At 40.9% G+C, this 22,797-nt stretch overlaps 1 pseudogene; it reads right to left on the bottom strand.

Moving 5' to 3' along the window:
- Positions 1 to 3,746: 3,746 nt before the first annotated feature.
- LOC123724365 (butyrophilin subfamily 1 member A1-like) lies at positions 3,747 to 21,046 on the bottom strand (annotated as a pseudogene).
- Positions 21,047 to 22,797: the final 1,751 nt, after the last annotated feature.

Below are 22,797 nucleotides of genomic sequence, written 5' to 3'. Positions count from 1 at the left end.
GGGACCTAGAACCTTTCATGCGTAATGCTAACTACTGAATACCCAATAACACCACCACAATGTTTGAGTGAGGTTGATATGGTAGAAATTGTGTTTTTATACTGAACAAATAGCATTTAGGGATTGCAAATATGTAATAGCACTGAAATTATATAATTTATAGACATATGCCACTTTGGAGAGGTTTAGGGACACTTGGAAGCGTCCCGTGACCACACTTACTAAAACATCTGCCCATTTCTAGTTGTTAGGTCTATCAATCCCCTATTTTCTCTCCTGATATTGTCCACATGTTGTGGAAGCCATCTGATGTGTTTCCAGCTCTAGTCATCAATAATTCACTTATAGCTTGTCAATGACAGATGACTTTCAAAATAATAAAAAAAAAGGTTATTTTGTGTGTGCTTGATTTGGTGTATTCTGAACTATGTAACTCCTATCTTCTGATCATTTCCTCAGTCTCGCAGATGTCTCCTTTCCAAATATACCAAGTTTTGGCATATCAGAATCATGTAATTACACATGAATAGCAGTTACGTTTAGGTATGTCTATTTAGGCCGAAATCTACATTTTGCCATTACATTTAAGAGGTTGCATTAACAGAAAAACCATGCAGCCTTGTTTACAAATTCAAACATTGGAATGTGAGATGTAATCTACACCTCCATTAGGATGATAGAAATCCTCATTATTTTGTTTGATGTTTTTTCAATTTGAGCGCAATTATTTCTGTATAGCCTACACTTTCTCTTTCTGAACTTCTGAAGAGTGGGGCGGGCATCTTGAAAATGATCAAGAGCAGCTGCTCACCGATTGACAGCTCCATCTGCATTGGAGCATCACCACAATGTCTCCCATGTGGGTGTCTGCTATCGCTGGTTAACGCTTGATCAGACTGAATCTTTGTCTCAGCCTTACTTGCCCATGCTTACAGCTGTCACAGTAAATACATGATAGTTATGTCAGGCTAATATTCTGCCTTGTAGAGTATTGATGAGTTTGGAGCAGATCAACAGGACAGTGAGGACACTATTCCTCCCTAAAATACAGCTAGAGTCACATAGTATAAAACACACCTGCATGTCTTCTGATGGTTTCAACATCTGAAATATAGAGTAAGAGACTGTTGGTTATGAAAATGAGCAACATACTGATGGATATCACAAACTACTGTAAGTGAACATTTATGTTGTTCAATCCAGATCTCAAACTATGCAGACCTATAATAACTTTATTGTGCATATTTATGTGCATAAAGTAGCATAACATAACCCAGCAACAGTAACTCTTAAATTGTTCCAGCTGCAAACATACACCAATCCAACTTTCACATGTTCAGTCTATCCTATATAATGTTGCACACATTTCCATAAAATAACCCACCAACACAAACTCTTGAACCATTCAAGCAAGAGAAACTAAAACGAACTTTCACATGTTCAGGCTATGCTAACTTCAAATTAACCAATCACTCCACATGACCATACATAAGCAGAAAATAACCCACCAACAGTAACTCTTGAACTGTTGAAGATATACTGCTCAAAAAAATAAAGGGAACACTTAAACAACACATCCTAGATCTGAATGAAAAAAAGTATCTTATTAAATACTTTTTTCTTTACATAGTTGAATGTGCTGACAACAAAATCACACAAAAATAATCAATGGAAATCCAATTTATCAACCCATGGAGGTCTGGATTTGGAGTCACACTCAAAATTAAAGTGGAAAACCACACTACAGGCTGATCCAACTTTGATGTAATGTCCTTAAAACAAGTCAAAATGAGGCTCAGTAGTGTGTGTGGCCTCCACGTGCCTGTATGACCTCCCTACAACGCCTGGGCATGCTCCTGATGAGGTGGCGGATGGTCTCCTGAGGGATCTCCTCCCAGACCTGGACTAAAGCATCCGCCAACTCCTGGACAGTCTGTGGTGCAACGTGGCATTGGTGGATGGAGCGAGACATGATGTCCCAGATGTGCTCAATTGGATTCAGGTCTGGGGAACGGGCGGGCCAGTCCATAGCATCAATACCTTCCTCTTGCAGGAACTGCTGACACACTCCAGCCACATGAGGTCTAGCAATGTCTTGCATTAGGAGGAACCCAGGGCCAACCGCACCAGCATATGGTCTCACAAGGGGTCTGAGGATCTCATCTCGGTACCTAATGGATGTCAGGCTACTTCTGGCGAAAACATGGAGGGCTGTGCGGCCCCCCAAAGAAATGCCACACCATGACTGACCCACCGCCAAACGGGTCATGCTGGAGGATTTTGCAGGCAGCAGAATGTTCTCCACGGCGTCTCCAGACTCTGTCACGTCTGTCACGTGCTCAGTGTGAACCTGCTTTCATCTGTGAAGAGCACAGGGCGCCAATGGCGAATTTGCCAATCTTGGTGTTCTCTGGCAAATGCCAAACGTCCTGCAAGGTGTTGGGCTGTAAGCACAACCCCCGCCCTCATACCACCCTTAAGAAGTCTGATTCTGACCGTTTGAGCAGACACATGCACATTTGTGGCCTGCTGGGGGTCATTTTGCAGGGCTCTGGCAGTGCTTCTCCTGCTCCTTCTTGCACAAAGGCGGAGGTAGCGGTCCTCCTGCTGGGTTGTTGCCCTCCTACGGCTCCTCCACGTCTCCTGATGTACTGGCCTGTCTCCTGGTAGTGCCTCCATGCTCTGGACACTATGCTGACAGACACAGCAAACCTTCTTGCCACAGCTCGCATTGATGTGCCATCCTGGATGAGCTGCACTACCTGAGCCACTTGTGTGGGTTGTAGACTCCGTGTCATGCTACCACTAGAGTGAAAGCACCGCCAGCATTCAAAAGTGACCAAAACATCAGCCAGGAAGCATAGGAACTGAGAAGTGGTCTGTGGTCCCCACCTGCAGAACCACTCCTTTATTGGGGGTGTCTTGCTAATTGCCTATAATTTCCACCTGTTGTCTATTCCATTTGCACAACAGCATGTGAAATTTATTGTCAATCAGTGTTGCTTCCTAAGTGGACAGTTTGATTTCACAGAAGTGTGATTGACTTGGAGTTACATTGTGTTGTTTAAGTGTTCCTTTTATTTTTTTGAGCAGTGTAGATACAGCAAACCACGTTCATATTCTCAGGCTATTCTAACTTTCATCTACACACTTTTTCAACTATAACCAGTCTACAAAATTACTACTGCAGACACTACTATAATGTTTTTCATACCCATACATACTTTAAAACGGTTTCGCTTTAAATAGTATAGTTAAATGTTTTAACCTTCTACAACTATCACAAAAACACTTTTAAAGAGCTTTAGCCAGCCCCATAACTTTACTTGTAAAGTTACAATCTAGTATTATTAATAATAGAATACATGGGACATTATAGGTTCCTACAGGAACCTTAATACCCTAAAAGGTTATTTGAGGAACCTTTTTAAAAGGTTCCCTTGGGAAAAGGTTCCTGGAAGTACCTTTTGGGGTTCCGCTGGTGTTGCAATCGGAGGAACCCCTAAAGGTGCCTCCAGGAACCTTTTCTTTTTAGAGTCTAGTGGTCCTCTACAGCCTCAACACATCCTGTTCTAGAACATCAACATTAGTGTGACTGGTCCATCAGTGAACCAGGTGTATCAGGGATATGAAGGACACAACTTACCCAGTTGTCGAGTGAGATCCTTTTCAACCTGATCTGTAAACAAAGATAAGATAACCCAGGAAACATTCATGTAAACAACATTGTGTTTTCTACTTCTTTAGAAGTTACATAGAAGAGACATTGGTTTATACAATGTTTGACCTGTTCTATATGGTCTGAAGACATTGACAATGACAAGACAATGGGATATCATGTTTGCATGTATGTACTGTACTTATCACTGTCCTTCCCGAGGCCCCTCTAAATATGTAGAGAAGATGGAAGACAGTGAGAACATCATTAACATGAATACTAGAAGATGTAGTCTCTCTCTGGGACTCCTTGGTCGAGATTCAATCCAATGTGCAGTATACCACAGGGCACTTCACAGCTGACAATTCAGTTTTTAAAGTAATTTTACCCGGAATTCACGGAGATCACATTCATGATAAACACTGCACATCGACTCAAGTGTAAAATACCTTTAAAAGTCTGTTATAGTGTTCTGTGCTATAATGCGTCTTGAATTGAATCCCATCCCTCGTCTCATTCCACTGTTCCAACATCAGAAGGAACACTTAGGGCCAATCAGAAGCTGAAACAATAACAAAGCGTGAATCAAATGACATGGATGACAGTTGAGATTATATAAAAATCAATAAACATAAAATGGTTGACATAATAAAGTGATGATCTGAAGACACTACTTACCCTTCTCCTTCATGAGGACATCTGTAAATATGTAGAGTAGATGGAAGACAGTGAGAACATCATTAACATGAACACTAGAAGATCTAGTCTCTCTCTGGGACTCCTTGTCTCATATCAATTCACTAATGTCACAAATCCTAATTGAGTTCCACCACCTAAATGAGTCCAGCGTACCTCTGTGAGACAACTTCTCCAGTAAAGATATTCTACCCTACCACTACTTCTTAATTTAATTATATAAATGTGACTGGTCCATCAGTGATCCAGGTGTATCAGAGACTACCTCTCTCTAGTCTAGTGGTCCTCTACAGCCTCAACACATCCTGTTCTAGAACATCAACATTAATGTGACTGGTCCATCAGTGATCCAGGTGTATCAGAGACTAACCACTGGACACACTACGTCATTTCAACGTGGATAACTGGGTAATATTTGGTTGAGACAATGAGATTACAACCTAGAGTGTATTCACCCACTCATAAAGAGCCAAACGTTTGTTTCATTTCTAATGTGTTATCCCTATGCTTTAAAACCATCTAAAAGCACAACCAAATTCCAGTGGAAAAACAATGTTTGATTTTTGGTTTTGTTGTCACCCAAATGTCTATCACTGTGCTTTCTACTAATTTAAAGCACAGCAAAGTTCAAATTGGAATAGAATGTCAGATATGTTGTTATATATGTTGATATTTTGTTTATTTATATAACAGATTATTGTGAATATCCCTGTTTAATCCCTGTGCTTCATCTAATAGCAGAATCACATGACCTGGATTACAGTTAAGATTATATAAATAAAATAAATAAAATGGTTGATATAATTCTACCAAAGTGATGATCTGAAGACACTACTTACCTAGCTTCACAGTGATGGCATCTATAAACATGTAGAGTAGATGGAAGACAGTGAGAACATCATTAACATGAACACTAGAAGATCTAGTCTCTCTCTGGGACTCCTTGTCTCATATCAATGTTCCAACGTCATATATATGCTAAGAATAGCCTTCTTAAAATGTTTTCTTACTTAAAGTCTGTAAATTAGAGAAAATGTTACTTGTGTGGTTTACATAAGTTTAGCAAAGTAATAATCTGAATACAGTACTTACTATTCTGGTTCCAGAGGTTCTCGGAGTTAACTGTAAATATGTAGAGTAGATGGAAGACAGTGAGAACATCATTAACATGAACACTAGAAGATGTAGATATATATCAAAGTGATGATCTGAAGACACTACTTACACTTCTGCTTGAAGTCATCTGTAAACATGTAGAGTAGATGGAAGACAGTGACAACATCATAGACATGAACACTAGAAGATGTAGTCTCTCTCTGAGACTCCTTGGCCAGGATTCAATCCAATGTGATCTATACCGCAGGGCACTTCACAGCTGACAATTCAGTTTTTAAAGACATTTTCCACCGGCATTCACAGAGATCACATTCATGGTAAACACTGCACATGTCGTCTCAAGTGTAAAATACCTTTAAAAGTCTGTTATAGTGTGCTGTGTTATAATGCACCTTGAATTGAATCCCAGCCCTTGTCTTATACCACTGCTCTAACATCAGAAGGAACATCTAGGGTCAATCAGTAGTTGAAACAATAACAAAGTGTGATGCCAGCCACTGTTGTTTTGGTCATAAGCTGACAGAGGGGCTGAAAAATAATATCACTCTCAAATTTGTAGACAGGGGTATGGATGTAAGGACTGACCATCCATGATACTGTCTCAACATTATAGTTTTAAATAGGTTTTAGACTAGTGTTTCTTACATTCACTTTGTTTACAAACATTGAGGTAAAACAAGGTTTTATTTTGGGTTCTGATGGGGTACAAAAGTTAATCCTGTTCTATAACATCAACATTAATGTGACTGGTCCATCAGTGATCCAGGTGTATCAGAGACTACCTCTCTCTAGTCTAGTGGTCCTCTACAGTCTCAACACATCCTGTTCTAGAACATCAACATTAATGTGACTGGTCCATCAGTGATCCAGGTGTATCAGAGACTACCTCTCTCTAGTCTAGTGGTCCTCTACAGTCTCAACACATCCTGTTCTAGAACATCAACATTAATGTGACTGGTCCATCAGTGATCCAGGTGTATCAGAGACTACCTCTCTCTAGTCTAGTGGTCCTCTACAGTCTCAACACATCCTGTTCTAGAACATCAACATTAATGTGACTGGTCCATCAGTGATCCAGGTGTATCAGAGACTACCTCTCTCTAGTCTAGTGGTCCTCTACAGTCTCAACACATCCTATTCTAGAACATCAACATTAATGTGACTGGTCCATCAGTGATCCAGGTGTATCAGAGACTACCTCTCTCTAGTCTAGTGGTCCTCTACAGTCTCAACACATCCTGTTCTAGAACATCAACATTAATGTGACTGGTCCAACAGTGATCCAGGTGTATCAGAGACTACCTCTCTCTAGTCTAGTGGTCCTCTACAGTCTCAACACATCCTATTCTAGAACATCAACATTAATGTGACTGGTCCATCAGTGATCCAGGTGTATCAGAGACTACCTCTCTCTAGTCTAGTGGTCCTCTACAGTCTCAACACATCCTATTCTAGAACATCAACATTAATGTGACTGGTCCATCAGTGATCCAGGTGTATCAGAGACTACCTCTCTCTAGTCTAGTGGTCCTCTACATCCTCAACACATCCTGTTCTAGACCATCATTCTATGGTCTGAAAACACTGACACTAATAAGGCACTGGGGTACACCACTTCAAGTTTCAAGATGCATGGACTCCACTTCAAGTTTCAAATTTGTATGGACACCACTTCAAGTGTCCAGATTTATTAGAAGTATGTACGGGATACACATGGTATTCACTGTCCATGCTTACTTGCAGGTTTGACAATACAATAACAATGAATATGTCAAGGAAGCTGTGGTCTGCTTCGTGAATCTTTACAGTCATGCGTGTCTAATTTGGGTTAGGGACAATACAACCACTACTTACCCCTCTCCTTCCTGAGGACCTCTGTAAACATGTAGAGTAGATGGAAGACAGTGAGAACATCATTAACATGAACACTAGAAGATGTAGTCTCCTTGTCTCATACCACTGTTCCAACATCAGAAGGAACACTTAGGGCCAATCAGAAGTTGAAACATTAACAAAGCGTGATCCCAGACCCTGTTGTTTTGGTAGAAAGCTGAGGGAGGGACTGGAGAAATAATATCACTCTCAAATTCATAGACAGAACTATGGATGCAAGCACTGACCATCCATGATACTGTATCAACATTATAGTTTTAAATATGTTTGGAGGCTATATAGTGTTTGTTTACATTTACTTTGTTTACAAACATTGAGATAAAACAAGGTTATATTTTGGGTTCTGATGGGGTAGAACAGTTAAAGTAAGCTCTTTAATCATTTATAAGTTAAATTCTTCAAGAATCAATGTGTACATATAATTAATTTATTAGTCCAAAATTGTATGTATCAATTACCAATTGCCTTTTTGTGCTCAACAACAAAAAATAAACATAAAACGGTTTACGTAATTCTAGCAGTGATGATTTGAAGACACTACTTACCTTTCTCCTTCCTGAGGACATCTGTAAACATGTAGAGTAGATGGAAGACAGTGAGAACATCATTAACATGAACACTAGAAGATGTAGTCTCTCTCTGGGACTCCTTGTCTCATATCACTTCTCTAATATCATACTACTGGATAAATCTAAATTGAGTTCCACACACCTAAATGAGTCTAGCTTACCTCTGTGGGTGAGACATCCTTTATCCAATAGAGATCTCCCACATTATCATTTACCTCTTAAATTCACTCAATAAATGTGACTGGTATCAGTGATCCAGGTGTATCAGAGACTACCTCTCTCTAGTCTAGTGGTCCTCTACAGTCTCAACACATCCTGTTCTAGAACATCAACATTAATGTGACTGGTCCATCAGTGATCCAGGTGTATCAGAGACTACCTCTCTCTAGTCTAGTGGTCCTCTACAGTCTCAACACATCCTGTTCTAGAACATCAACATTAATGTGACTGGTCCATCAGTGATCCAAGTGTATCAGAGACTACCTCTCCCTAGTCTAGTGGTCCTCTACAGTCTCAACACATCCTGTTCTAGAACATCAACATTAATGTGACTGATCCATCAGTGATCCAGGTGTATCAGAGACTACCTCTCTCTAGTCTAGTGGTCCTCTACAGTCTCAACACATCCTGTTCTAGAACATCAACATTAATGTGACTGGTCCATCAGTGATCCAAGTGTATCAGAGACTACCTCTCTCTAGTCTAGTGGTCCTCTACAGCCTCAACACATGCTGTTCTAGAACATCAACATTAATGTGACTGGTCCATCAGTGATCCAGGTGTATCAGAGACTACCTCTCTCTAGTCTAGTGGTCCTCTACAGCCTCAACACATCCTGTTCTAGAACATCAACATTAATGTGACTGGTCCATCAGTGATCCAGGTGTATCAGAGACTACCCCTCTCTAGTCTAGTGGTCCTCTACAGCCTCAACACATCCTCTTCTAGAACATCAATCTATGGTATGAAGATACTGACACTAATAAGGTGCTGGGATATACTACTTCAAGTTTAAAATTTGTATGGACACCACTTCAAGTTTCCAGTTTTATTAGAAGTATGTACGGGATGTGTGACAGGTTAAAGGAAATACTCATAGCCTGTTATACATTAAAAAGTATTAGTAAGTTCATAGTATGTGAGGATCTTAAAACATCTAAGGGTAAAAAGATCATGCATTCTATATTAAGTGATAGAGATTGATAACATTCATATAATTGTGTTAAAAAGTTCAAATCCATCAAGCGTACAAAGGGTAAGAATTGTAAAAGGAATGTGTAAACGTTATGTTGATTACTTTATTTTGTGGTGCCTAATTGAAGGGGAAAAGTGTTAATCTGTGATCTACTTAATGTACGTTATTGAAGATAAAACAGAGTCATTTAAATGTAATAACTCGCTAACATGTCAAGGGTGTTTAAGGTGTGTCTTAGTAACATCCTGAGGAAGTTAGAGTTAAGTTTGCAGAGAGTAATATGAGCCCTGCTCGGTTGCAGCGAAGGCTAGCTTCGTACTGAGTAGCTGCCATTTTATGTCGATCGTGAATTAACATGTGCGTTGTTAATAAGATATTTTGCGGTGTTATTTGTATAATTGTTTTTCAAACACTTTATTGACTGTTGATAAATTGAGTTATGGTTTACTGAGTTAAAGCTTTGTGCTTGACAGTAATATTGAAATTAGTGTATGTTTCAGTGAATTACAGTGTATACTGTTGTGACTTGAATAAGCCTTGTACCCTACAACACTAGCTCTTTCCTGTATATCTGTTGTTTTGTAAAATGTGTTACTTTTGTAAAATGTGTTACTTTGGTAAAATGATTGCAGTAAAAGTTCTCAGTGAGGAAACAATACCATATCACTCTCGTGATTATTTCTCCCCTTTTTTCAGGGGCGTAACAGATACACATGGTATTCACTGTCCATGCTTACTTGCAGGTTTGACAATGCAATAACAATGAATATGTCAATTGGAAGCTGTGGCTAAATGAGTCCAGCGTACCTCTGTGAGACAATAAAGACATTCTACCCTACCACCACCACCACCTCTTTATGTCATTCAATAAACATGTCAATTATATGGTTTAGTCTGCTTTGTGAATCTTTACATTCATGTGTGTAATCTGGGTTAGTGACAATTAAACCACTACTTTCCCTGCTACAGTTTGAGTTGATTTATTATCACACCTGCAGATTAAAATCAGTCATCAGTGTCAACATGTGAATCACCTGCAGGTTAAAATCAGTCATCAGTGTCAACATGTTAATCACCTGCAGATTAAAATCAGTCATCTGTGTCAACATGTTAATCACCTGCAGATTAAAATCAGTCATCAATGCTAACATGTTAATCACCTGCAGATTACAATCAGTCATCAGTGTAAACATGTTAATCACCTGCAGAATAAAATCAGTCATCAGTGTCAACATGTTAATCACCTGCAGGTTAAAATCAGTCATCAGTGTCAACATGTTAATCACCTGCAGGTTAAAATCAGTCATCAGTGTCAACATGTTAATCACCTGCAGAATAAAAGCAGTCATCAGTGTTAACATGTTAATCACCTGCAGGTGTAGTATATTATCCTGTATCCATAGAATACAACCACTGTGAATGTGTTGAGGTTGAAAAAAGCATTGCAGACATTTATTTCTAACAATGAAACATTCATATAATTTCTCCATTACCTTTCTTAATGCATATGCAGTAGATAGCCAGAGCTAACCCAATCACAGTGACGGCTCCCAGACAGCATAACACAATGAAGGCCATTCTCAATGGGGTTGCGTAATCAAATAACTCACCTAAAACACACACATCATTACACATCAACAACAGGGTTTGGTACTAATACTACCACACACATCATTACACATCAACAACAGGGTTTGGTACTAATACTACCACACACATCATTACACATCAACAACAGGGTTTGGTACTAATACTACCACACACATCATTACACATCAACAACAGGGTTTGGTACTAATATTACCACACAGCGTTTCATGTTAAATCAAATCACATGGCTGCTTTCAGTGAAAATCAATAGATTACAATATAGGCCTCCTGAATAAGTGTAATGTAGTGTAAAACCTATTGGTCGCTAAATCCGGGGGAAATTAAGGACCATGTAAAAAAACTGTTGGTCACATATTATAGCGGGTGTAGCGAAATGCTTGTGTTTCTAGTTCCAACAGTGCAGAAATATCTAACAATGTCTAAAGAATATTATGTTGTTACTCACTAGGGAGGTGAACCTCTGTCTCCATCTTCTCATTGATCCGGCTCTGTTGGACTCTGCAGGTAAAGCGGTTGGTGTCAGTCTCCTGGACAATGACATGTTGTTTGACTGTGTAGAATCCCTTGAAGTCTCTGTGTGTCTCAGGAGGACCAGCAGAGAGATGGACTCCTTTACTTTCCAGCCACACCAGCTCAGGCTGAGGGTGCCAGCCTTCTGTTTCACACAGCAGACCCATCCCTCCCTCTCTGTGTCCCTCAATGGACACCACTGGCTTGGATCCTACAGCTACAGACACACAGATAGACTGGATGTTAACTGGTGACAGGCTGTGAACAAATAGACACATACTGTATCCAGTAATATGAAGAAAAGAGGTGATGTCATTGTACTGTAGTTATATTATTACAATAACATGAAAATAAACCTCACCTTTAACGAGGACTTGAATAATGAAATCATCATACCAGCTCTTTGCCTTAATAAAGCATTTGTAACGTCCCTCATCAGTGCCTTGTACCCTGGTCAGTTTTAAAGAGGTGTTTCCCTTCCACAGTTCCTCTTTAAACAGTGAAGTTCTTCCAATGTAGGAGAGAATCTGATTATCTTGTATGATTTTGCTGTTTTGGTAACGATAGACATGACTGCCTGCCTATGGAGTCCAGGTTCAGCCAGTCCACTGTCATGTCCTCAGCACTGATGTTGGGTTTGAGTTAACAGGGCAGAATGATGTCATCACCAGCTACAGCAGCAATGACATCAGTTGGACCAAGAACCTCAAACCTCTCTGAAGAGAACAGGCAGAAAGGAAGGAGCATTTAGGACATTACCCACCACTAAAGACACACAGACTGTAGGTACATTACCCACCACTAAAGACACACAGACTGTAGGTACATTACCCACCACTAAAGATACACAGACTGTAGGTACATTACCCACCACTAAAGATACACAGACTGTAGGTACATTACCCACCACTAAAGACACACAGACTGTCAAATGTAATTGATAGAAACGTGCCATTCAAAACGTACAAAAATCTATGCAATAATGCACACACACACACAAATAGGAAGCACTAGTTGCTGCTTGAGTCACCACACACACACAGAGGGAATTAACACTGTAGTTACCTGACTCAGAGTGTGAACTGTGGAGGAGAAACAGGAGGGTCACAAACAGACTGTCTGGTCCAGTCTCCATTATTCCTGAAAGAGACAATTGGTCTAACAAATAAACATAAATTATAAAGATCAAAACCAGATTTCAACCAGTAGACCTTCATTATCTTACTATGGCTCCTTTCAGTTAAAACCAATAGACCTTCATTATCTTACTATGGCCCCTTTCAGTTAAAACCAATAGACCTTCAGTATCTTACTATGGCTCCTTTCAGCTAAAACCAGTAGACCTTCATTATCTTACTATGGCTCCTTTCAGTTAAAACCAATAGACCTTCATTATCTTACTATGGCCCCTTTCAGTTAAAACCAATAGACCTTCAGTATCTTACTATGGCTCCTTTCAGCTAAAACCAGTAGACCTTCATTATCTTACTATGGCTCCTTTCAGATGAAACCAATAGACCTTCAGTATCTTACTATGGCTCCTTTCAGCTAAAACCAATAGACCTTCATTATCTTACTATGGCCCCTTTCAGTTAAAACCAATAGACCTTCAGTATCTTACTATGGCTCCTTTCAGTTAAAACCAATAGACCTTCAGTATCTTACTATGACTCCTTTCAGTTAAAACCAATAGACCTTCAGTATCTTACTATGGCTCCTTTCAGTTAAAACCAATAGACCTTCAGTATCTTACTATGACTCCTTTCAGTTAAAACCAATAGACCTTCAGTATCTTACTATGGCTCCTTTCAGTTAAAACCAATAGACCTTCAGTATCTTACTATGGCTCATTTCAGTTAAAACCAATAGACCTTCATTATCTTACTATGACTCCTTTCAGTTAAAACCAATAGACCTTCAGTATCTTACTATGGCCCCTTTCAGATAAAGTCAATAGATTACACTATATTACACTATACAGTTCAACATTTCTTACTTGTTGTAAGGTTGTCTGAAATAGACCTGGATCAGGCATCTTGCATGTGGTTCAATAACTATCAATCTGACAGGTCACAATGTGTGTTACTGACAGTATCAAATGTAGTCTCCTCAATATTAGGAAATGTCTGCCACAGGGGTCGATTTTGGTCCCTGTTCTCCTCACGTTTTGTATAAATTATTTTGTTCTCTCTGTTAAAACCTGTAACATACATCTCTACGTGGATGCTAGATATTCACTACTGTATATAAAGCGGTTCTTCAGAGACTACCTGTAAAAATTATTGGTTTCTAAATCCAGAGAAATGAAGGACCATGTAAAAAACTGTTTGTCACTAAATCCGGCTAGAAGGACCACGTAAAAACTGTTGGCTGGTATGTCCTCACGCTTCTGAGTGGTCTGCTGTGAATGCCCTCACCCGCTACTGTATATACTTATAACTGATTGGTTTGGTTCTGTCCTCTATAGTACCGCCCAGTTAGAACATGACGTTGAGGTCCATCACTATACTCTTGATAGTCACACATGTAACTGTATTGCTTCCGTCCCTATCCTCGCCGCTACCTGGGCTCGAACCAGGGACCCTCTGCACACATCAACAACTGACACCCTCGATGCATCGTTCCCTATCGCTCCACAAATGTTGCGGCCCTTGCAGAGCAAGGGAAACTACTTCAAGGTCTCAGAGCGAGTGACATCCCCGATTGAAACGCTATTTGCGCGCACCCCGCTAACTAGCTAGTCATTTCACACCGGTTACACACACACCCAGACACAGCTGTTTCCATTTGAGGATGTTTATATGATTGGTTTGGTTCTGCCCTCTATAGTGCCGTCCAATTAGAACATTCCATTTGAGGATGTTTATATGATTTTGGTAATCTGAGTGACTTGGAATCTTATTGTTGTGGTTCTATAAGACAAAGATATGCACACATGTAAATAGTATTAATTAAGGGTTATAACTACACTATATTTAAGTGATAATGCCCAAAGGTGGTTGGAGGATATATTTGCACGGGTGTTGTTAGGCCCGAGGCAAAGTGGAGATCCGTCAAACCGTGCCAATATGTCCTCCAAACACCGGCTTCAAGGGCATTATCACTTTGGTACAATGGGTTACCAACATATTCAAATAATGATTGACATATTTTCATTATTTTTATTTATTTATTCATACTATTTTATCCTTCTACAAGATATAGTCGCAACACAAATCTTTGTTCTGTATCTATGGACTCGACCCAGTCGTTCAATCTAAATGTTCCATTGCCATACTGGCTGCCAACGGCTAATTTAGTCACGTCAAAAAAGTGCAGCCAGAATAACAGCAAAGTAGCTGGATTTGCTTAAACTGTTTTCTAGTGACATTTATTTAGATACATTCATAACAGTGAGCTAATGAGGCGCGATTTCACCTGGCACATAAAATGTGCTCACTTGTCAGGACAATGTTGTTCAGAGGAGCCAGCCAACAACACTGCTTGGCTGGGATGATGAGACAGTGGAGTAGGCATTTTAACGTCATATATTTAGCTGGTGGCTACATGTGGAAAAGACACTGGCTGGAATGCAATTTTAACCAATCAGCATTCAAGATTAGACCCACCTGTTCTATAAACGTGTATGTACATGATTAAATTACAAATGTCATTAAACTTACAACGGGGCTATAAACACAGTGTCACGTCCTGACCAGTAGAGGGAGTATTAGTTATTGTAGTTTGGTCAGGACGTGGCAGAGGGTATTTGTTTTATGTGGTTCGGGGGTTATGTGTATTGTTTAGGTGCATATGGGGTCTGCACCTTTGTGGGGGGTAATGTCACGTCCTGACCAGTAGAGGGAGTATTAGTTATTGTAGTTTGGTCAGGACGTGGCAGAGGGTATTTGTTTTGTGGTTCGGGGGTTATGTGTATTGTAGAGGGGTGTTTTATTTATGTGTTCCGGGGTTTTGGTGTATGTTCTGGTTTTTGTATTCTAGGGTTTTTCTAGTGGTTATATTTTTTTGTGGTCTGTGTGGCTCTCGATCAGGAACAGCTGTTCATCATTGTTCCTGATTGAGAGTCATATTTAAAGAGCTTGTTTTCACTTGTTTGTTTGCGGGTAGTTGTTTTAGCACTGCTTTTAGTTAGCCTGCTAAACTGTTCCTGTCGTTCTTTGTTTATTGTTTTTCGTGTTCACTTTAATAAATAAGTATGAGTATTCACGTACCCACTGCGCCTTGGTCTCATCTATACGACAGACGTGACACACAGCATCAATATAAACATAAATATTCACCTCTTGGAAAAGAGAAAAACTAATTACTTGGATTGACAAAGTGTCAAGATTTATGTCACCCTCTCTCTACAGCCATGTGTGAGAATCTGCCAGGCTGAAATCTTATCAGATCTGCCCTGGCGCCACAGGATCGCAATTACTCTGTGCATGAGCTAGGTCCAAGAACTGTCTGGGATGATTCTAGAACAGGCCTGGGAAATTATTACCCATGGAGGGCCACATTAGAATATATTTTTGCCATCGCGGGCCACAATCATATTACAAGATTATACATGGATTATACATCATGTGTATGACTGTGTTGACAGACATATCTACTGTAAATCACGTCCAGATATACTACTTATTTTACTTGTTTAACATGCACCGAAATAAACCACATCCATGTTCTCCTTTTGGTAGGTATTTTCATTATTAAACATGCAATGAACTACACAGAGAGGAAAAGTACACTACCATGGACAGAAAGAACTCTTGTTAACAGGTTTGCACAAAAACACAAGAAAGAGAGAGAGCTCAACATTACATTTAAACCACTCAGTCAGTGTGAGGAGTGAAGTCTCTGATGGGCATTGACTAGAGTAGTGAAGTCTGGTATAGTTTATGACGTCGCTATGCGCAGGATTGCTGAGAGGTGAGAGTCAGTAAGAGATGATCTGTGCCTTGACTTGTTATATTTCATCACTGAACATGTCAGTTTACATACATAGGTTGACCCAAACAGCACAAACATCTTCTGAGCATGACTCCTAATCTTTGGAAAGTTTTGTTCATCGAGAGGTGCATAGAACCTCATTTGTGACCTTGTTTTGAATAGTTCTCCAATCACTGCATCAGACTGTAGATCGATAAGCTCAAGTTGCAGGTCAGTGGGAGCATTATCCACATTAAAGGTGAAAGGAGAGGAAACCAACAGCATGTCATTTTCCAACACTTTGAAAATCCTCAAAATGTTGAGAAAACTCACAGTTCAAAGCACGCAGCAGCGATGTATACTTCTCCCACTGGTCATCTGATAGGGAACAGACTGGTAGTGTTGGAAGGTGGGTGAGATCTTGCCCTTTAAAGATTTTGCCCTTGTGAAGTGTATCACTTTAGGGACTGTATCCACAACATGGCTCATTTTCAGAACACATTTACAGAGCACCTTCTGATTAGGGGTGCACCGATATGATATTTTTGGCCGATACCGATATCCGATATTTTCCATGCCAAAAACACCCAGATACCGATAACCGATATAAAAAAATTTGCGGCCTTTGAAGCATTCTAGTACAGTTAAATAGTTAACACAGACTGACGCAGCGGTCTAAGGCACTCGATCTCTGTGCAAGAGGCATCACTACAGTCCGTGGTTCGAATCCAGGCTGTATCACATCCGGCTGTGATTGGGAGTCCCATAGGGCGGCGCACAATTGGCCCAGTGTCTTCCATGTTGGGCCGGTGTAGGCCGTCATTGTAAATAAGAATTTGTTCTTAACTGACTTGCTTAGTTTAAATAAAGGTTACACACACACACACACACACACACACACACACACACACACCCTACCACACCACACTGACCAAAAAGTTATTTTGTTGGCATTTATGTATGTCCCCATTACCAGTAAAACATAATCAAAACCTATTTCTTTCACTTACTTGATATGCTGTTTCGTTTTTCATTTGTTTACTCGTTTCATTCTCAACCAGGATTTCCTCATGCATGTCAAGCAGTGAAGTTCCAGCTCTGTCTGTCCATGGCCTCTCTTCCTCGGTGCGCACTGTCACTGTGTCAGTTTCCATCTTGTCCAGCTGTGTATGTAACATTTCACGTAAACCCTGTTTCCTGTCTGCATCAAAGTAGCGGTCCTTGTACCTTGTATTGAGCATGGTGGTGACACAGTAAAGAGGCTCAGAGAGAATGCCACCGAACCAAATTATTTTGTAAGTTTTAACCCCACAGTCTGTGTCAGCAGTTTTGCTGAGCAGGCGTTTCAATGCCATGACAGAAGGTATCATGTCTGCTGCAGCCGCAGTTGAGCTTATCTCTCTTATTTCTCTTATTTCTCAGACTCCTAATGCTCATGGAGCTGACATCGCTGGTCCAAATGTCAGTCATGAAGCTAATAGCAGTGACGCTCATGGATGTGAGTTTCAACAATACCGTGTAACTCCGGTAGGGAAACATCTAAAAAATAGTGTGTACCGGGGCTCGACCAGTCGGTGAAAGCCAACATCATCCACGACAGAGGACGGTTGATTGTCAACGGCAATGAATTCCATTATTTGGTGTTAATGGTTTTCACCTTTAAGTTGTCTAGCTGAAATTTTTTTACTCTTTCAAATGACTGCTGGACTTGAACTTGTTTAGTTGTTGGAAGTGTGCGCTTTGTATTTTTCTGCTTTTGTTCTGTGTAGCGCTGTATTTTTTGTGCCGTCATTACGTCATCTACCTACGTTATATTGGTATGTACGTCATCTACCTACGTTATATAGGTATGTACGTCATCTACCTACGTTATATAGGTATGTACGTCATCTACCTACGTTATATAGGTATGTACGTCATCTACCTACGTTATATAGGTATGTACGTCATCTACCTACGTTATATAGGTATGTATGTCATCTACCTACGTTATATAGGCATGTACGTCATCTACCTACGTTATATAGGTATGTGTGTCATCTACCTACATTATATAGGTATGTACGTCATCTACCTACGTTATATAGGTATGTATGTCATCTACCTACATTATATAGGTATGTACATCATCTACCTACATTATATAGGCATGTACGTCATCTACCTACGTTATATAGGTATGTATGTCATCTACCTACATTATATAGGTATGTATGTAATCTCTCTAAGTTATATACTGTAGGTATGCACGTCAACTTTGACATCGGTTTTTTACATCGACATTAAACTAGACATCAGGCCGTTGCCGATGTTGGCATTTTTAGCTAATATCTGCCGATGCCGATGTGCTTACCGATATGTCGTGCATCCCTATCCCAAATGGTACCCTATTCCCTATTTTGTGCACTACTTTTGACCAGAGCCCATAGTAGTGCACTATATATAGGGAATAGGGCATCCCTAACAGATAGTGTGGTGAAGAAGGTGCAAGGAGGCTGAATAAATTAATTTTGGCCCCTAAGACTCTCACAAACTGTATCACCGCCTGGTACAGCAACTGCACCGCCCACAACCGCAGTGGCTCTCCAGAGGGTGGAGAGGTCTGCCCAACACATCACCGGGGCACACTGCCTGCCCTCCAAGACACCTACAGCACCCGATGTCACAGGAAGGCCAAAAAGATCATCAAGGACATCAACCACCCGAGCTACGGCCTGTTCACCCCGCTATCATCCAGAAGGCGAGGTCAGTACAGGTTCATCAAAGCTGGGACCGAAAGACTGAAAAGAAGCTTCTATCTCAAGGCCATCAGACTGTTAAATAGCCATCACTAGCCGGCTACCACCTGGTTACTCAACCCAGCACCTTAGAGGCTGCTGCCCTGTATACATAGACATGGAATCATCGGTCAATTTAACCTGTTGGGGCTCGGGGGCAGTATTGAGACATTTTGAAAAAAATATGTGCCCATTTTTAACTGCCTCCTACACCAACTCAGAAGCTAGGATATGCATATTATTAACACATTCGGATAGAAAACACTCTGAATTTTCTAAAACAGTTTGAATGGTGTCTGTAAGTATAACAAAACTCATATTGCAGGCAAAAACCTGTGAAAATAGATTTTAAAAAATGTGAATTTTGTGACTGTACTATTTAGTGTCATTGTTTTATAGATACCATAGTGAGAAAGGATTCATTTCGCAACACCTACGGCTTCCACTAGATGTCAACGATCTTTATAAAGTTGTTTGAAGCGTCTATGATAAACAGAGAGCAAATTAGAATCCAAGGAAGTTGACATGTCATCACTTCATTTTTTGCGCCTGTGCATAAATCTGAGAAGCGTGAGTTTGTCATCATTGTTTATCTAGACATAGGATAGGTTGTGTGAAAATATTACTGATGTTTAACGTTAAAAATGGACCAAAAGATTAATGCTAAACAACATTTGACATGTTTGAACAAACATAAATAGATTATTTACTAGGTTTTTTTAGCTTTTCGGGCGTGATTTTACACTCCCCCCACCACGTTTTGTGGGAGCATAATGAACGCTAAGTACTTGGTGTTATTTGGACATAAATTATGAACTTTGTCAAAAGAAACCACATTTGTTCCGGACCTGGGATGCCTTCCGGACCTGGGATCCCTGCCTTCTGATGGAGATAATCAAAGGTAAGGGGATATTTACAATGTTATTATCGATTTTAGATGATGCTAACTGTATAGCATAGCTTAGTGTTCTTAGCATAACACCCCGTTTATTGCAAAATGTGATTTCCCAGTAAAGTTATTTTGAGATCTGGCCATTCGGTAGCAATTACGAGATGATAATATATTATTCTTTGAATGACAATATTATAATTTACCAATGTTTTCGAATAGTAATTTTGTTATGTTCACCGGAAGCATTTCAGAGAAGAAAAAATCTGAATTTCACGCTACTGTAAAATGCTGTTTTTGGATATAAATATGAACTTGATGGAACAAAAAATGCATGTATTGTATAACATAATGTCCTAGGAGTGTCATCTGATGGAGATTGACAAAGGTTAGTACATAATTCTAGCTGGTTTCTGCTTTTGGTGACGCCTGAACTTGAATTGAAAATGGATGTTTGTACTTTTGTGGCTATGTACTGTCCTAACATAATCTAACTGTATGCTTTTGCCGTAAAGCCTCTTTGAAAATCGAACAATGTGGTTAGATTAAGAGATGTTTATCTTTTAAATTGTGTAAAATAGTTGATTGTTTGAGAAATTGAAATTATTAGATTTTTGATGTTTTGAATTTCCAGCCTTGTTAGCAATCCCGACTCGGGGTTCATTGCTAACCTGTAGCCCCAACAGGTTTTAACAATGGAACACTAGTCAACTTTAAAAATGTTTGCATACTGCTTTACTCATTTCATATGTATGTACTGTATTCTATTCTACTGTATTTTAGTTGATGCAACTCCGACATTGCTCATCCTAATATTTATATATTTCTTAATTCCATTCTTTTACTTTTAGATTTGTGTGTATTGTTGTGAATTGTTAAATACTACTGCACTGTTGGAGATGGAACACAATCATATGGATCAGCTGGAACAATCATTTGGATCACAATCAGCTGGAACACAATCATTTCGCTACAGCTGCAATAACATCAGCTAAATATGTGTATGTGACCAATACAATTGGATTTTGATTTGGCTGAAACTAATCAAAGTAACATGAAGTAATTAATGGTAATTACCTATTATTACACAGCATGTAAAACCCCAATAACTCCCCCACCTTACAACTTACATTTCGATGCACACACAAAGTTCAGACGTTCGTGTTACCATCGACAATAAAAAGTCCTCAGAAACATGCGTCCTCTCCCATCAGACGATGATAACGCTCTGAACTGAGTGGGTGGGTGCAGTGTTCATATATACATTTCCAAACGCTCTGATTGGTTGGGAATGGCAGGGCTCTAAGAGATAACTCAGGTAAGACTGTGAGGTGAAGTTAGGTAGAGAGGAGAGGAGAAGGACTGACTTTTTTACAGGTAGGCCACCAACTGTAACAGTATATAGTTAGAAAAGAGGGTTCTTCAAAGGTTCTTTGTTAAGGTTGATGGTTCAAAAACAGATATTAACCAGTAGACCTGACTTCAGTACTATGGTCCATTTCATCTAAAATCAACAGAGTAGAGTAGAGTGATTATACAATACCCTAATTCCAATGAACATTTCTTTGTCTATAAAAAAGGAAAACATTTGAAGTGGTTTGATAGTACTTTTTTAAATTATTGTAACGATCGTCGTCGGGTGACGAGGAAGCGGACCAAAACACAGCTGGGAGCGAACACATGTTTATTCTTTACACTGAATTAAACACGTACACAAAATCAAGAAAATGCCGATCGTTACTTGCTCAAAAACAAAGAGACAACACCCCACAACCAGTGTGGGGGAAAGAGGAACTTAAATGTGATCCCAATCAGAGACAACTAGCGACAGCTGTCTCTGATTGGGAATCGACAGAACCCAACATAGAAATAAACCCCATAGAGCTAACACAAGGCTATAATGCAAACATAGAAAACAAACCCAGGAAAAATACCCAACATGACACACCCTGACCCAAAATACCCGAGTTCACCTGGTCAGGGCGTGACAGTACCCCCCCCCAACGGTGCGTACTCCCGGCGCACCAAACTTAAGTCTATTAGGGGGGGGACCCGGGTGGGCGCCTCACCCTCGGTGGAGGCTCTGGCCCCGGGCGTGTTCTTTCCCCCGCCTCCACCTTAGCCCTACCCCTCTGGCCCAGACTGGACCACTGTGGAGCGGCATGCTCAGGCTCTGGAGCGGAGCCGTCGACCGGAACAGGATTGGGCACCGGTGGACCGGACACGGGCCGTGCCGGACTGGGAACACGCATCACTGGCTTGGTGTGGGCAGCACCGGACGCACGGGCCGGGCGCACTGGCGACACAGCGCAACTCCTCTTCACATGGCTTGGTGCGGGGAGCAGGGACGGGCCGGGCCGGACTGTGGACACGCACCGTGGGCTTGGTGCGGGGAACAGGAACGGGCCAGACAGGACTGTGAACACGCACTGGTGAACTGAAGCGTGGAGCCGGTTTAGCCACTCGTCCTGGCTGGATGCCCATCCTAGCACGGCATGTGCTGGGCATGTCCACCGGACGCACCGGGCTGTGCGGGCGCACTGGCGACACAGCGCGCAACTCCGCATCCCATGGCTCCTCCTCCAGATCTTCCCTCAGCAGGTCTTCAATCAACCGCCTCATCTCCGTCTCCTCCTCCGCCGTCATCCCCCACGAGAGCAGTGGTCTGGGCTCTTCCTCTGCCCTTCCGGACCACCCCATTAGCCCCCCCAAAAAATGTTCTTGGGGGTGTCTTCCGGGCCTCCTCGACCGCCGCCTGCGACTCCGTCCACCGGCTGGCTTTACCTCCTCGACCTGGGAATCCTTTCGCCAGGGTCCTTTCCCCGACATGATCTCCTCCCAGGTCCAGAACTCCTTCCCCTCGCGAGCCCATCTCTCGCGCTCCTTATCCTCCCGCTGCTTGGTTCTGGTTTGGTGGGGTGTTCTGTAACGATCGTCGTCGGGTGATGAGGAAGCGGACCAAAACGCAG

Source organism: Salmo salar, chromosome ssa01, assembly GCF_905237065.1.
Source record: "Salmo salar chromosome ssa01, Ssal_v3.1, whole genome shotgun sequence".
Lineage (NCBI taxonomy): Eukaryota > Metazoa > Chordata > Actinopteri > Salmoniformes > Salmonidae > Salmo > Salmo salar.
This window is presented reverse-complemented; position numbering and strand designations above follow the sequence as displayed.